This window comes from Anomaloglossus baeobatrachus, chromosome 9 (assembly GCF_048569485.1).
Source record: "Anomaloglossus baeobatrachus isolate aAnoBae1 chromosome 9, aAnoBae1.hap1, whole genome shotgun sequence".
NCBI lineage: Eukaryota > Metazoa > Chordata > Amphibia > Anura > Aromobatidae > Anomaloglossus > Anomaloglossus baeobatrachus.
The window spans coordinates 36923333-36937529 of NC_134361.1; the positions used below are offsets into that span (position 1 = coordinate 36923333).

Genomic DNA, 14197 nt, shown 5'->3' on the forward strand with positions numbered 1-14197 from the left:
GAGCAGACAGAGAAAGGAAGGTCAAGTTTGAGGAGTTGAAGAGAGTGAGGGGAAGGAGGAGGAGGAGGTCTGCAAGAGGCAGACGAGAAGGAGAGAAGGAAAGAAAGCTCTAGTCAGATAGGAGCTAAGAAAATAAAGTGACGCTTCCTGGTGAAGATCCTGGGACTCAGAGGGTCCAGGGGACACCAAGCAGGGAACGAAGGGATCCCAGGGCGACAGATAGCTTGTGAGCTGTGGTGGCCTGTTCCACAGGAACATCGGTGGAGGGATCAAGCTGCAACAGGGGACAGTCCCTAGAAACAGAAGGAATGAAAAATCATCTCCAACAGTGAAAACCGAGGCCCAGGGAAAGTTGCAAACTCCCAGGGTCACAGCCCACAGCAGAACCTCTAGAAAGGGGGCAGGTAACCGACAGGCGAGCTCCCAGCCTGGAGGCTGTAGTGGAGGCCGAGCAGGTTCATCCTACAAGAGCTAGGCTTAAGGAGACAGCTGAGGACAGAGACACCTTAGAGAGAAGGGTACCGGCTTTCAGTCCTGAAATCACCCAGAAACGGTGGAGGTCCTTGGCAGTGGGTTCCAGCCGTCCGAAGGCACCAGTGTGCACCTACCAGGAAGTGTGAGTAAAGATCTTGGAATTGCACCCTCTGGTGTTGTCTCTGTTATTTCATCTGCTTAGCCTTCCATTACACCATAGACTCTCACGAGCACCAACTGTGCCCCGCGGCACCCCTCCACCTGTGGGGAGCAGTACCATCATTGCTGCCATTCCATCACCCCGGAGGCCTCATACAGCAGCGGCGGCTTTATAGCCGCATACCACAGGTGGCGTCACGAACACAAACTTTATTCACCCCCAACACTGCAGCCATATTTAATTGACACCCACCATGGCCACGGAGTCGGGCCCCGCCACCACTGACGACCTCTGGACTAGTCCGGCCCGGCACCGGGTGTCCCATAGCCCTGGGGTGGGCGAGTCAGAACCAGCGAGTGTGTATGACACAGCCGCATCATGCTCCCAGGCTTCAGAAAGAGGACGAAGATGGCCGAAAGAGGCGACGCCGGCACCGGACAACGGAGACGCCCATAAGGCCCACCACGCGACCATCAGGTAAGTATTATAAAGTGTTTTTTATGTTATACCCCCGGCCTGGGCTCTTATATACAGCATGTTAGAATGCTGTATATAAGAGCCCGGTGGTGGTGGCCGCAGCTTATAGGCCAAAAAAGTGGTGACAGGTTCCCTTTAAGAAAAAATGTATCTTCATTCTATTACTATGAGCCTGATTTAAAGGGAAGCACCATTTAGCTGTAGAAATAGGATTAATCTGCATCGCGTCAGAATGCTGCCTCACCGCCTTAACAAAAGTGAAGCTACTGGGAGAAAATTAACTTATTTCCTCCCAGAAGCCGACAGTCTTCAGTCATGGGGGTGGTGCACGGAGCGGCTACAGTCTGTACTGTGAGAATGGGCTGTAAACGTGCCCTTGTACTTTGATTGAAAGCTGAAGAAAAAAAAGAGCACTAATAGGGTCTTACCACATATTATAGGGAGATGTACATAAAGAGACACTCACCTAAAGAGGTTGTGTAAGTTACAACCCATATGCAAGCCTGAGGTAATGGCTACTGCTGCAGCCCCACATGGGTTAAACTTCAATGCTGGAGAGGAGAAACGGGGTTAATTCCGCGCTGCTGCCGAAGTAATAGACTGTTGATTTAATTAATTCTTTATTTTACAGATCTACGCGTTTCAGACGTCAGAGCCTCCTTCATCAGGACAGAGAAAACGCCAACATTGTATCTACATTGTATATATATTGCTGATTTTTCCTTTGTCCTGATGAAGGAGGCTCTGACGTCTGAAACGCGTAGATCTGTAAAATAAAGAAGAGTTAATAATTAAATCAACAGTCTATTTATTTGGCAGCAGCGCGGAATTAACCCCGTTTCTCCTCTCCAGCATTCTGGTACATTGAGTGACAGTTCAATGTACACAGATGAACTGCTGAAGTGTCAATCAAAGTGCATTGTATAGTGAGCAGTGACTGTAGCCACTGCATGCACTGCACATATGACTGAAAGCCGGTGGATCCCAGGAGGAAATTAGTGTCACAGTCGTCTCTCTGCCGTATCAGACTGTTGACGGATTCCAGGTTTTAGGCTTTCATTGTCATGCAAGACCTTCTACATTAAATGTACTACTGGATTCATCTCTACCCTTTTAGACTCAGCAGGAGCTCGCCTTCCACCAAGCTGTTGATCATCAGTATTCTCTTGGCGTTTAAACATCCCTTCCTTCCTTTAGACTGGTGCTGGTAATATTTTCAGTTCCTTCAGTCCTTAGTTGCAAGCAGGTGGCTTGTACTCCTCTGTGGTATAGTTGGTGAAAACTTTTCTGAACTTCTACCTGAGTCATCTGTGGAAGTAGTTCATGCATTTTCCTCCTGTGTGTCCTTCTTGTGTCTTCTATAGTGTTTAGTGGGGTTGATGAAGAGCTCATCCCACCCGTTCCCTATTTCGGGCCCAGCACTAGGGATACCTACAGTTGGGTATCTAGCTCGGCGCATTGGTGCAGAAGGGTGGCGAGGAACCCCAGGGACCAGCACTAGGGATACCTAGGGTCAGGTATCCGGCTCGGCGCATAGGAGAGGAACCTATCTAGGGTGGTGAGGGACCTCAGAGACCAGCACTAGGGATACCTAGGGTCAGGTACCCGACTCGGCACATAAGTGCGGAACCAATCTAGGGTGGTGAGGGACCCCAGGGACTAGCAGTAGGTTCGGTCAGGGGTCCCCATCTTCCCTTTCCCTAGACGCAGGGTTTCCCTTCCCTTTCGCCATGCACTTGGTACTTCCCCGTACCTAGTGTGACCTTTCAGTTTTCCTGCAGCGCCACCACAGGTGAAATTAAGCATTACACATTTTCCAACCATATACGTGGGTTGTCTGTGAAATACAGGACAGGATGGGTCCTCCAAACCAAGAGATACTCTTTGTAGCCATTCTCCACCATGGCCGAAAGATGAGGATCTTGAACAGAGGAACCCCCTCTATTAATTCACAATCTATGAACATCTTTCTAAACTAGACAAATACTTTAAATAAGAATTCTAAAAGTGATAGACATAGAAATGAAGTTAGCGTTGGAGAAGGGCTAAGGATGTAGGAGACATTCAACAACAGCTTGAGGATGGAGACGATGGAGAAGGATGGGGGGAGTATAGGAGAGGGACGGTATTCAGCCGATGCTCCTCGACGTGGGAGATGGAGAAGCTGCCTCTCTCTCACTAATTGGATCCTTTATCTCCAGCTAGTTTTTATTTTTTGCTATATATCTCTGACTGAAGCCTCGCTGGTATCTCTACGTGCCTGTGTCTTCATTCTTCATGCCTCTCCTCTGATTGTCATTGTCTTATTCTCCTCCTCCTCCTCCCTCTCATTCAGTTCCATTCTCAAATCCCTTCCTTTGTAAGATTACAGTAAATCTTGCATATTACATGATTTGATTATGTTAGGAACAAATGCTATATGCTATAAGAGAACCACTAGGGTTAAAACATGATCGATGGTGGCCCATACCACTGCCTAATCTGCATAAGGGCAGCCTGATCATTCCAAATGTCTAATGTTGGGGGAAACAAGGATGGGGCATACTGTATTTTAACATGTCCAAACAAAATTGTTTCCCTGTAGTTATGGCTGGTCTGTAGCAGGCATATGTTCTCCAAATGGAAAATAGCAGGCATATGTTCCCCAAATGGAAAACGCTAGTAAGGTTCTTCAAGACACCTTTGGTGGCGGCTTATTTCCTTTAGAGAACAAAAGGATAAGGTATGATGACTCCAACTGCCTTTTCTCAACTACATCTACCATTAGGGGTGAATTGTCGAGAGGGCCCAAAACACATTAGATAGTTGTCCAGTCCTACCAAAATTGACTAGTTTGAGCAACATTAACATAATATGTATGGCTAAGTGTCAGGTTAAGTACGGGAGAGTACCAAGCGAACGGCAAAAGGGAAGGGAAGGGGAACCCTGTGCTTAAAGAAGGGGGAGATGTTGACCCCAGTCCAAATCTACCACTGGTCCCTGGGGTCCCTCACCACCCTAGATAGGTTCCGCACCTATGCGTCTAGCCGGATAACTGACCCTAGGTATCCCTAGTGCTGGACCCTATATAGGGAACGGGTGGGATGAGCTCTTTGTCAACCCCACTGAACACTAAAGAAGACACAAAGAGGACACACAGGGGGAAAATTCATAAACTACTTATCCACAGAAGTTCAGCAATGTTTCAGCAACAATACCACAGATGAGTGCAAGCCACCTGCTTGCAACCAGAGCTGAATGAACTAAACCCAAGGGGAAATACAGATGACTAGCAGCTGAAGGGAAGAGGAGATCTGCTGGGTCTTAAAGGGAAAAGGATGAAAACTCAACAGAGGAGATACCTAGTACACTGAATACTGACAGTGGGCATAATAGAAAGTCAGGGAGCATTTTGCGCAGCCAAACCCTTTGACCTTTAATTGTCGGACCCACCCATGACACCTCCATAATGTGACTCTCTACCCATGTCAAAAAATTACTTTTGCATTTCTCATGTATAATGTCCATACTTGGTCCACTCAGATCAGAGGTCCATTCCAAGAAGGCCACCATAGTACCATTGGGAATAAATTCTAAGTCTAAACTACACCTCCCTAGTCCTTCTTGTAGTGTAGCATAGGAAATTCAGGTGAGGCTTAGTTTGGACTCATTACTATGCTCCCATGCCACTTCGTTGACCATCTCGAATGCTGGAGGAATGGATCGCCCAACTGAGTGAAAGAGGCAAATTGAGGGCACCAGGTAGGGAGATTATACACGAGAAATGCATAGTTAATAATAATTTCCCATGTAGAGGGTCACTTTAAACTCTGATGATAAAAACTGACACCAACCAAAGTCTGATCCAACATTCTTACGAAAATCGGTAATTTTTTTACGCACAAGAAATATCACTGAAGGCTCAATGAACCCTAAGCAATAAATATTAGTACAAGTATTGTTGTCCAAACCTCTTCTCTCAGAGGTACAATTCTAAATTCTAAGTCTTACTTCTGGGAAACACTTGAGAGACCTGGTCGTTGGAGAAGACTAAACGGTTTAACCCTCTGGCCTACTCTCCACTACTCTACCTACAATTTTGGTGACCATGAGGGTAAATCTTGGAAGGTGGAAGACAGTCAATGTTTTGTGGAACCTGCCGGTCTTCTCCTCCTCTGAGACTATGATGACATAGAGCTGTCCTACAGGCTGAGTAGGCCACCAAGTGTTCCTGCCCACAAGTGGTAATGAGCTTCCTTCCATCAGTGGTGGTATGGAGCGCCCCTCGCTCACGAAGATAATAAGTCCACGTTCACAAGCCTCAAAAGTATGGTCATCCAGAAAAGAGTGAAGAATGTGTAAATGTGCAAGTAGGCTGAGCTTCTTTGTCCCTATCATATTGGTTATAGCGCCACACTAGTCAACAGGTTGTGTGTGGTATTGCAGCTCAGCTCCACCAGAGAATATTTTTGAGCTACATCTCCAATACAAATTGCTGACAATTACGAGATAATGGGGTTGTCCCGAATTTCCAAACATTTTTTATTTTAGACTAAAGGCCCCGTTACACGCAGCGATATCGCTTGCGAGCATACCCGCCCCCCTTGGTTGTGCGTCACGGGCAAATCGCTGCCCGTGGCGCACAACATCGTTAGGACCCTTCACACGGGACTTACCTGCCTAGTGACGTCGCTGTTGCCGGTGAACCACCTCCTTTCTAAGGGGGCGATTTGTGCGGCGTCACTAAGCGGCCGCCCAATAGAAGCGAAAGGGCGGAGATGAGCGGGCGGAACATTCCGCCCACCTCCTTCCTTCAGCATTGCCGGCGTCCGCAGGTAAGCTGTTGTATGTCGTTCCCGGGGTGTCGCACATAGCGTAATGAAGAACAAACTGAGTCCTCAAGAATCAACGATTTTTTTGAAAATTAACGACGTGTCAACGATGGATGATAAGGTGAGTATTTTCCATCGTTAACACTCGCTTGGAACTGTTACACACAACGACGTCGCTAACGTCGCCGGATGTGCGTCACGGAATCCGTGACCCCGGCGATATATCGTTAGATACGTCGTTGCGTGTAACGGGGCCTTTATACTTAAGGCGTGGTATCATCCGATCATGTAATATATCGATTCAAGACGTATTGAACGGTGGCTTCCACAATGAATTATGCCTCCTCTTTAGCTATTCTCTTAGGTCCTGCCCCAATTACCGAATATCTCATTATTTTTCGATCCGTCTTCTTCTTCCTTCGCCTCCCGTTCTGCTTTTCATTGAGATTCTTTCTATCGTTCTCGTCTATCTCTCATTCTCTTTATGTCTCCTCTGCCTTTGTTCTCCTCTCCAGGCTCTCATCATCCGTCCTGGATGTTGGTTTTCGCGTTCTGGGGTCTCGGTCGCTTCCGGATCCCCGAGAGGATGAGAAAGTCGAGTGATTTTAGTTTGACATTGTCACTAATTAACTTTCCGTGTTAGTTGTGTGCTCTGTACACGCTGGATGAGATGAGGATTCCTCCTGATAATAATGCACTTCATTTCCAGCTAATATAACACGGGCAGAGTACAAGCGGTGGCTTCCTCTTCTCCGGGAGATCTGAACCTGAAAGTGGATGGTGTCACCGCCGCCGATCGATGGTCTATTTATAAACCCCGAGTGCGTTCATCCAAGGTATGGATTCTGTATTGTATGTGACTCTACAGTCCATGTGTGAAGGCCACAGCGCTCCCCATTACAATGCCATCAATAATCCCCTTATACCAATATTACCAATTATTTACATTTAACCATATAACTGGCAGACATTGGGAACCCCCTAGAGACACCCGAATCAGTCAGTAACCAATCAAATTAGTAAAAAAAAAAATCCCAAAATTTCAGATTTTTCGGTCAGTCCTCAATTTTTGGTATTCAAGTTCCATAAATCCAACAAAATTCCCGTCAGCCATTGCTGGGTTCTTTTGAAGGCCCCCCCCCCCCCAAAAAAAAATCATTATACTGTCTCCTCCGCAACTCCCATACCAACGCAATCATGTCACATCACATGACCCCCACCCCCGCAAAGACTCTGGTTTTAGTATGGAGTTTGGGGAGTGAAGGGAACATTAATAAAAATAAACTTCATTCTTCACCCTAGCGCCGCCCCCCAGCGACCCGCCGTCCAAGGCACTGGACCTCTAGTGGTAAATATAGTGGTAAATATGGCTCTGCACATCAAAGTCGTGACATTATGGGTCTCAGTATGGAAAGAAGTGAAGACCCACTGAAGGCACAGGGAGCTGTGGATGGGGGTGTCAGGTGAATAGTATGTTTTTTTTGGGTGGGTTAAACTCTTCCCTCCCCTCTGTATTTAATCATTTGGGGTCCTAAAGAGACCTTGGCAGATACTAAACATATTTCCACGACAATTGGGGCAATTTTGATTTGGCCGGAAGAGCAGGGAGCTGCGGCAGGTCACAGGTGAGCATGCAATTTTTTTTTTTACTTTTTAAACTCTTTCCTAGCCCTCTTCAATTTAGGAAATGGAAGGCCAGCTCCCCCAAAAATTAGGATTCAGGCTGCTATAATTTTTGTTTTTGTTAAATTTAAGGCACATTTCATTCTTCTTGAACAAATTTGTTCATCTCTACTAGCATCTTCAGACTGCATAATGAAACCTGCATATGCTATTAAAGCGATCTCTTAGACCTGATGAGGCTAGGTTGCTTACTTTGAAAAATAGATGTTAGAATGGCTGTATAATCTGCAAAAAAGATGAACATATTATGAGCTCAGGTTGGGTAACAGCTGCTCATTTTAATATTAGGTAGGGAAAAGGATTGTATACTCATTCTGATGTGGATTTTCAAGGTAAGTACACCGGTCTCATCAGGTCTGAGAGAACTAATGTTTATGCAGTTTGTGATGTGAAATCTGTTGACATATCCACTTTAAATACTAAATGCTTGGACCTGAACACTTACCTGTGTGTGTCGTCCTGGCAAAACCAGGTAGTCACAGTTGACTGAACACCCCCACCAAGGGGCCAGGAATCGCTTCCTCCTTGGGATCACACACACACACACACACACACCCACACACACCCACACGGTGCATATGAGTGTCGCGGGCGTGGAGGAGGGTGTCAACGCTGCGCTCTCCCACTGCTCGGGTCCGGCCGCCGCTGCTCTGCAGCTACTGCTGCTCGGTGGCTCGAGCGATATGTCGGCTCCCGGGGACTCGAGCGGCGCTCCTCGCCCGTGAGTGAAAGGGGTGATTTGTTGGTGGAGGATTTGATTAATGTCCGTGACGCCACCCACGGTTGTGGTGATTGTGTGGACACCACCGCTGCTCTGTCTGGGGATCCCGGGAGTGGTGGTATGGAGCAGCTAGATGTTGGTTTGCCCCTCCGTGGGTAGGGGGTTTGGTGGTCCCGGGGCCCGATTACGGGGGGGTTAGGGTGGTGGACAGGCGGGTTATGGGGCCTGTGGAGGTGCAGGGACGCAGGGGCAGTGCTGTGCCGCACGGCACGGAGGTACTCACTCAGCCCAAGAATGATGACACAGTTCACGGTAAACAAACGGCTGGTTGGACGGGTCCCTCGGACGGCTGCGGTGTAGATGTTCCCTGCAAGTTAGCGGTGACTGTCTCTTCCCTGCACCTAGAAACTGTTCTTGGTAGCGATAGATTCCCACCGGTAACCCGCTCCCCTGCTTGGATATGAGCCGGAGGAGCCCCTCTCTTGCCCGCAGGCGCTGGCCCTGGGAAACTGGTGCCTTGGCGGTGGCGGTGTCTCCCCTTCACGGTTGGACTGTTGCCTTCAATCGGGACTTTGCTGCTGGGAGACCCGGAGGTCCCCTTCACTGACGGATTTGGCAAATTACGGCGACTCCTAGCCTTGCCGGGATCCGAAAGGCCCCTGCCAATGGTGCTGGCTTCTCTTTGTATACTGCTCCGGTACCGCCGAGCCACCACCCGTCCGCGGTCCTTTCGGCAACCTCCGATCAGCCTCTCCTGCAGACGGTCACCGCCGTCTGCCAACCTTGCTGTCTCAGTCCGGGGCACACACCCGGACCAACTTCAGGCTCTGTTGCTGTCACTTTTCCTTCACTTCCACTCCTGTCACTTGCTCCTCTACCACTTCCTTCTACTCTCAAACTCATCTCTCAACAAACTGCTTGGTTTTCCAGCCTCCAGGACTGTGAACTCCTCGGTGGGTGGAGCCAACCGCCTGGCCCACCCCCTGGTGTGGACATCAGCCCCTGGAGGAAGGCAACAAGGATTTGTGTTCTGACCTTGGCGTGCCTGCAGGGAATGTGGGGTGTGTGGTGGTGTCATGACCTGTGACCCCTGGCTTGCCCAGGGCGTCACATGAGCAGCCGCCTCTCCCCCCAGTCAGGAGCTGAAAATAGCAGCAGGGGAGGAGTTCAGGCACTCGGGGGAGAGCAGCAGAGCAGAGCAGTCAGGAGTGTGTCTCCTGGGCTGCAGAGAAAGTTGCAGAGCGGTCAGGGATTGGAGCCCCTGGACTGCGGGAACAGGTCAGGCACTAGGAGGGGACCCAAAGTGGACCGGGGCAGGGTAGTGGCCCGCCGGCAATCGGGAACCCGGAATAGTGCAGGGAAGTGGACTTCCCCCGTTCCAACCAGAGGAGCTAAGCAGACTACAAGGTGCAGTTCAACAAAAGAGGGCTCCTGCTCATTGCACCGTGTGTGGGATCAGCACACCCCTCCAAAAGGCTCCCGGTCACCAGCAAGTTGGTTTACAAAGGACTCTGTGTTTCCTGACCACACACATCAGCCTAGCTTCATCCAGCACCACGATAACCGAACTGTGAGTTTCCTGCTCCCTGCAATCCCTGCCACCACCGTAATTGTCAAAAAAACGGTTCAATTGAATTGAGTCTTTTGGAACTAGAAACCGAGAAACCTCAATCATCAGTAAAAATAATAAACTTTATTATATAATCAATATTAGAGAAACACACCCAGTGATTGTGAACACACACAAGGGTATATTAAGAGATTATGGGAGCAACCTAAATGGGACCCTTTTATTCTCTTTAAGAGGTCAGGCTCCTATATGACCTACGGGGTAATATGTACAAATATATATATACAAAGCGCCATATTTTTCTCTGGGCGCCCCCGTTCAGATTCAATCCCTGCCACCACCACAACTCCTAATTGGGCCCCGGGACTACACCTCCCCTATCCGTGGAGGGGATTCCACCTTGCTGCCCCACACCACCAGTCCCGGGCACGATCCCCAGAGGCAGCGGCGGTGCCACCATCTCATCACCGCAACCCACGGGTGGCGTCACGGACAATCTCCCTTACCTCCCTTACCTAATCCCCTTTTTGTTGTGGAGCCTGGGATCACAGAACGGGTCACACCACCGTGATACCTCTAGACGCGACACCATTGGCCCGGCTCTGAGTACCCCCTATCCCTGGGCGACAGAAATTGGCGTCACGAACAGGATACTTACCCATTCACTTACCTAGTGAAGTGCGCCTTGAAGTGAAGTCAGCAGTGTAAAGTTTTCAGAATCCACCAAGTTGAAGCCCCGCCCCCTGGGAACACGGCCGGAAAGCAAGGTCGGAAGTCGCAAAACGAAACTTACCGGCCTGAGAGAGGAGTGCCGAGAAAAGACCAAGGGGGGCGGGTGAAAATACTGCAGTTCATGTAACCAGGACTGTAAAGGCAGGGACACCAGGACTTTGCCTAATCCCATTCCTGGACAAGCGAGCCGCAACCTCAATGACATCTCACCCGGCTCTGGCAGTCCACCCAGCCGCAACGGTGATGACGTCGGCTCCGGCAGTTCGCCCGGCCGCAACGGAGATGACGTCGGCTCCGGCAGTCCGCCCGGCCGCAACGACGGCAGCACCTGACCGGAAGTCTGCCCCAGATGTGGCGCCAGCCGCTCCCAGGTACCCCGTCCCGGCTGTGGAGCAGCCGGGGTGCACCTGCAGAGAGGAGGAGCAGGCCACTGAGTGATGGGGCCCTCGGCAGTTAGCAAGGCCGGTTGTAGCTGGCGCCGAGGACATCCGATTGGGCCTGGCTCCTGAGCAGGAGGCAGAGGATGGAACCCGTGCCCCATACTGGGAGTGGCGGCAGCAGCAGCAGTGGTAGCTGCATCTGTAAGTTAACCCCCGAAGTTAAAAGTTGAGAAGTTTTAAAGAGACTGCTCCCGATATAATGACTCCTGCCTTTGTTGATTGTCCCCAAGTTCCCGGGAGACGCCATCCAGCATACAGGGTGGAAGGAGGAGGACCTTGCCCGACTTGTTGAACGCCACTGCGGTCGGAGCCACAGAGGGCTCGGAGCCCCTGGTGGAGAACGGCAGGGAAGTTAAGAGGAGCAATGGCAGTTTCCATTACAGGGCCCGGTCTACCGTACCCACACTGCAGGCAGTGGAAGACGGGGTCTTTGGTGGACAGTGTCGCCCGTGAGTCATGGTGGCATTGGGGACCCGTGCTGCCCTGTGGTGGACTGAGGGAAAGTGGCTGGAGGAGGCTGCGCCGGCAGCAAAGTTAAGTGTTGTAAATAATCCTGGACCACCTTTCAGGTCCTACAGTCTCTGCAGAGGCTGGTTGGAGGAAGGGCCTGCGGCAGAGGAGGCCGAGGTCCTGTCACCAAAGAAACCAGTGACAACCCTCTGGGTCAGGGGTTCCCTGGACGTGGGGCCTCTGAGAGACTGCTGGGTAAGGAACTTATTACCCGGCCCATGTGGGCAATACTCGGACCTGAACCCGTTTCCTGGACTGGGGAAAAGGGGTGCTATCTTAGAGGCAGCATCAGGGCTAGGTTTGCTTGGGTGGGCAAATGAAAGGACTCGGTCCCGTCCCGTTCTCGGTTAATAAAAATGTTTTTATATTCATGTAACGTTTAAGCAAACGTACCTCCCGATGTGGGAAGATGTATGATTGTAATGTGTTAACTTTTTCTTTTTCCCGTTAAAATAAACATCAGTGGCCGGACAGCCCGTTTAACCAAGGGGGAATGTGACGCCCTGGAAAAACCAGGTAGTCACAGATGACTGTACCCCCCACCAAGGGGACAGGAATCGCTTCCTCCTTGGGAATACACACACACACCCCCACATGGTGCATATGAGCAGTCGCCCCTCCCCCCCAGTTAGGAGCTGAAAAGAGCAGCAGGGGAGGAGTTCAGGCACTCGGGGGAGAGCAGCAGAGCAGTAAGGAGTGTGTCTCCTGGGCTACAGAGAAAGTTGCAGAGCGGTCAGGGGTTGGAGCCCCTGGACTGCGGGAACAGGTCAGGTACTAGGAGGGGACCCAAAGTGGACAAGGGCAGTGTAGTGGCCCGCCGGCATCGGGAACCCGGAATAGTGCAGGGAAGTGGACTTCCCCCGTTCCAACCAGAGGAGCTAAGCAGACTACAAGGTGCAGTGCAACAAAAGAGGGCTCCTGCTCATTGCACCGTGTGTGGGATCAGCACACCCCTCCAAAAGGCTCCCGGTCACCGGCAAGTTGGTTTACAGAGGACTCTGTGTTTTATGACCACACACATCAGCCTAGCTTCATCCAGCACCACGATAACCGAACTGTGAGTTTCTTGCTCCCTGCAATCCCTGCCACCACCACAACTCCCAATTGGACCCCGGCACTACACCTCCCCTATCCGTGGAGGGGATTCCACCTTGCTACCCCACACCACCAGTCCCGGGCACGATCCCCAGAGGCAGCGGCGGTGCCACCATCTCATTACCGCAACCCACGGGTGGCATCACGGATAATCTCCCTTACCTAATCCCCTTTTTGTTGTGGAGCCTGGGATCACAGACCGGGTCACGCCACCGTGATACCTCTAGAAGCGACCCCATTGGCCCGGCTCTGAGTACCCCCTATCCCTGGGCGACACATGTGCATGGCGCAGCACGGGAACTTCCACAGTGACATTAAATGGGTACTGTATGGCGCACCATGGGGACTTACACAGTGGCATTATATGGGCACTGTATGACGCACTATGGGGACTTACACAGTGGCATTATATGGGCACTGTATGGCACACCATGGGGACTTACACAGTGGCATTATATGGGCACTGTATGGCGCACCATGGGGACTTACACAGTGGCATTATATGGGCACTGTATGGCGCACAATGGGGATTTACATACTGGCATTATATGGGCACTGCATACCCTCAGGGATAGTATAGTAGTGTAGCTGTAATATTTGGATCTTTCTCTTGCAGTCGGTCTCTTTTTCTATAGTCTTGCTCGCCTCTCTCTCTTCCTCAGCAGCGAGCGCGGCCCCCACACAATGTTTTGCCCAGAGGCCTCCAAAGAACTTGACCTGTCCCTCATCACATCTAAAAAATGCTGTAAATGTCAATAGACATGCTTTATTTCTTAAGAAGCAATGTCTTAAAAAAAAAAAAGAAAGGGAAAAAAACCCATTCCTAGATGTGTTTCTATGGGAACCCCCACTACGCTACCACTAAAAAAAAAACTGCAGTGGAGAAATACAAGATCTGCAATCGTGAACATACACGGAGCTGATGAGAGTGGTTATTACAGGAGATCCATTTTTGATAAATATTATTGAAATTTAAAGGGGAAGGTGACTTCAGGGAAACAACTGATAACCTGCTGATGATTTTATTTTTCAAACGTTTTGCACAGGGGCCCGTCATTGTCAGGGTCCCGACCCTGCATTAATAATTTACTGACCGCTAAAATACTGCCCCCTATCTAATATATAAGGCTGAGTGTATGTATGTATGTGTGTGTGTGTGCATGTATGTATGTGTGTGTATGTACAGTATGTGTGTGTATGTATGTGTGTATGTGTGTTTGTATGTGTGAATGTGTATGTGTGTGTGTGTGTTGTTTGTGTATGTACGTAGGTTTGTGTGTGTGTGTGTGTATGTGTGTAGGTTTGTGTGTGTGTGTGTGTGTATGTGTGTAGGTTTGTGTGTGTGTGTGTGTGTGTGTGTATGTCCACTAAAGGAATCTGCACCATCACATTTACAATCACGAAATTTTGCACAGACACTCCATGTGACTCAGGGAATGTCTTAGACTATGTTTTGAGGAGAACCCCGCGCTTTACAATTATTCACCAAAAAACCTGCTTACATTAAAGTCAATGGAGCTGGGA

At 49.9% G+C, this 14197-nt stretch overlaps 1 long non-coding RNA gene across 1 annotated transcript in view; it reads left to right on the forward strand.

The window, feature by feature from the left end:
- Window positions 1-14197, forward strand: part of LOC142250395 (uncharacterized) — a 51106-nt gene that overhangs the window by 22287 nt on the left and 14622 nt on the right. The window contains exon 3 of the long non-coding RNA XR_012725185.1: window positions 6632-6758. This is a non-coding gene — a long non-coding RNA (uncharacterized LOC142250395). The remainder of the gene's footprint in view (window positions 1-6631; window positions 6759-14197) is intronic.